The sequence below is a fragment of the Pinus tabuliformis genome, chromosome 1_1 (genome assembly GCF_031772625.1).
Source record: "Pinus tabuliformis cultivar Carrire ecotype Pingquan chromosome 1_1, CPIR1, whole genome shotgun sequence".
NCBI lineage: Eukaryota > Viridiplantae > Streptophyta > Pinopsida > Pinales > Pinaceae > Pinus > Pinus tabuliformis.
Window position 1 is genome coordinate 868,666,812 of NC_142297.1, and position 3,631 is coordinate 868,670,442.

The following is a 3,631-nucleotide window of genomic DNA, read 5'->3' on the forward strand; positions in this document are numbered from 1 at the left end:
GTAATGAGTAGGATCTCAACGATGCCACAGTAACACACTCTGTCTCGGCATACATTCTAAATGCAGTCATAATCTCGACATAGATGTAATCATGGTCTTGATATATATATACAATCATGGTCTTAGCCTCCTCACAGTCTCGGTGATCACAATCTCGGCCTACCAATACAGTTATCACAGAGGCAACCTCAGATACCACAAAAAAGGGCTCGAACCTGTCTCCTTGCAGTGTCGACATATTTGTAACGAGGAGGATCTCAGTGATCCCACAGTAACACACTCTGTCTCGACATACATTCTAAATGCAGTCATAATATCTTGGCATAGATGTAATCATGGTCTCAGTATAGATACAGACATGATCTCGATGGAGACATAGTTACAAGGTCATGATCTCGATGAATCTAGGTGCAGCTCTCATATATATACATACATATCTCAATATAGAAATATCGTTGTTATGGTGAAGATCTCGGTGAAGGTGCAACAATAATGATCTCAGTTGTGCAGTAGTGGTGGCCTTGATGTTGTAGCAGTGATGATGATCTCAGCAATGACGGAGAAGAGAATTGGTGTCTTGGTCTTGGAGTGGCTAAATAGGTCAAGGGTCATGGTCTTCGTATTCGTAAATTTGATCTTTATAAGAAGAATTTGAGCGGGTTTTCCTCTCAAAGAGTGAGAGGTTTTGGGCATAGGAGAAAGCCAACATCTTGTGTTCTTGTCTCTTTTGTTTTGGTAACTATTTGATGAAGTAAGAAAACACACTCTAATAATAACAAGAGACTATTGTGTTAATAAGAAAAAAGTAAAAAGTACCTCACAAATAGTTATCATCAAGAGAAAAACCATATTACCCTGATTGCCCTATATTCTTCAACACAACTCCCATATGCTTTATGTACGCTGCAACCCATAGGAAGGTCCTACCTCATCAAGCTCTAACCTAATGTTTATCAATCCACTACTTGAAACGAGACTACCATCTCTTGATGCAAACAAGAAATAATAATGTATTGGTTTACCTGGTCATAAATTCTACATATACCATCTTTTCTTTCTGTATCTTCTTCCCTTCAAATCTACTTCACATCAGTTTCATATGTGCCAGGTAACTAATGCATAATAGCTCAGTCAACTCTCTCACATTCGCCCATTCTTTAACCTCTTCAATGCCTTCCATAATCACATCTTTTATAAAGATAATTTGTTGGTTGTTTGTATCCCACATAGGAATATGAAGTGAATAGGCTTAACTCTTTACCTTCCACTCATTCATTTCCAAACTCTTCATATCTTGAATATTATAACACAAAAATAAATAATCCATCCAATATTAATTTCAGCCACATGTACTCATTAAATGCATCAACCTAATGCCAACATCAAATACCAATATTTATCATTAATGCATCACAACAATCTTTGCAACATCTTTAACTTTGCCTTGGAGTCTTGCCCTTGCATCACAACAAATTCTTTCAATATAGCAATCTCTGCAACATTATCCAAGCATATCACAACTCCTTTGTGTTGCTCCCTTGCTTGTTGCTCTTGTGTTGCTGGTCCTTTCTTTGTTGATCCTTGTGCTTGTTGCTCCTTTGCTCGCTACTTCGCAACTATAACAACATATGTCTTGCTCTCCTTCTTTTCCTTGATAGTAATGCTTGTTGTTGCTCCTTCATTGCTCCTTGCTGCTACTCCTTTGCCTTTGTTGCGCCTTTTCCATCAATGACAACAATGCCAACATCTGGGACCTTGAACAAGTGATTTAATGCATGCATTGATATGAGGGATTGGGTGAATGTTCCTAGAGGCACCTATTAGGTTGAAAGACCTTGAAACTTCATCTCTTGTGGAAAATTTGAATTATAAATCTCTAATTACCTAGTTGTTGCCCTTCAAGTAGAATATCAATATCTTCTAGGAGAAGTCATCCACAAAGACTATGTAATATAGATAGCCACCCAGAGATTTTATCGGCATGGGACCACATAGATCAAAATGAATGAGTTGTATAATATCATTGGTCCTACTTTTGCTAGAGGAGAGTAACTAGAAAGAGCAGAAATTAGAATATATTCAAATTGAGTAATAGTTGCATTATTTCCATACCTTGAATTTCTTGATCTCTTTTGAAGACGATAACCTTCTTCACAATCATTGGGATCATCTCTTCTTTTATCATCTATTTTTTTTCTATCATTAAACTTCTTGTTGTTGAAGCCACAATTGTTGTTGTAGTTGGACCTTGGAGCATCTTTCCTTTCAGAACAATCTCAGGCATAGTAACCATGCTTGTGACAATTGTAGCATTCAATTTTCCTTAATCTTCTCTTGGAGTCCTTTGATTCAAGGACAAGCTTTCATGAACAAGATGGGCTTCCTCTTCCTTTCCTTTTCTTGTCTTGTGCAACAAATGCAAAGGGCTCTCCTTCTTCATGCTTATGAATTCTCCCTTTAGATATCATCATGGTTGCTTCTCGAGTGCACTTACCAACAAACTCATCAAATGTCAGGAACTTATCATTGTTGCTTATAGTAGTAATGAAAGTTTACCAAATAGGAAGATGGCCTTGAAGAATAACGAGCAACATCTCCCTATCAGATATGGGTTCTATAGCAGTCTGCAATTGATCCCTAAGTTGGGATATCCTCATGACTTATGATTGCATAGTTCCCCACTTATTCATCTGAATGTCCTTGAGTTGATTCTTCAAGGAAAGAATGTGATTCAAACTATTGACCTCGTACATCCCAACCAACGTGTCATAGATATCCTTGGACTTCTTCAACTTAGAAATGTTAGTAAGCAAATGATCTTTCAAAGAATCTATAATAATTTTATTTGCTTTGATCTCACCTTTCTTAAACTCAGCCTTGACAGCAGCAAAAAGCATTCTCTAGAGGCTTGAGTACCTTTCCTTCCACATATTAAAACATCATTTTCACTCAAGGTTACTTCCAACCTGATCTTCCAAACGACAAAGTTTGATGAGTCATTCAGGTTCTTTGAATCCTTCAAGTATGAGGTAAACATCTTGACCAAGTCAAATAGGTTCCTTCAACTTCTTTCTAAGATGATTGCATCAAAGGTCACTGTGTTTGTCCCTTCTCTCCTTGGGCTTGCCTTCACCTCACCTTTGATACCATGTTAATTTTCCATTGTTCTATGCTTAGCACAATCATTTAACCCAATTATCTTTCAATTATCATTCACTTTTCAAATAAATTTAATCTTTCAATGACAATTGTAGATAGAGCAGTAAATCCAATGCACAATAGAAGACAACCAAGAGCAATAACAAGACACACAAGATTTGGTCAAAGACCAGGGAAAAAACCCACAACAGGGAAAACCCTTTCAAATTCTTCTTCTATTAGATTGTCATCAAATGTTCAGCAGAGAGATGCAATGTTCCATTCATAAAAAAAAATATTCAAAGTCAACTTTTTGACTAACCAATATCCAAGAGATGAGCCCAAAAGTCAAATCTGGTCAACCTAGAGATTCTAGAAATAGTGTTGATAATTCCACCCTTAATTCCCGTAAAAGGTCCCTCATCCCCTTTAGCCTCCTCATGGGACTCCTCCCCCTCTGAATTGTTAGGCCCACTGCTAGGTGTTGGCATTG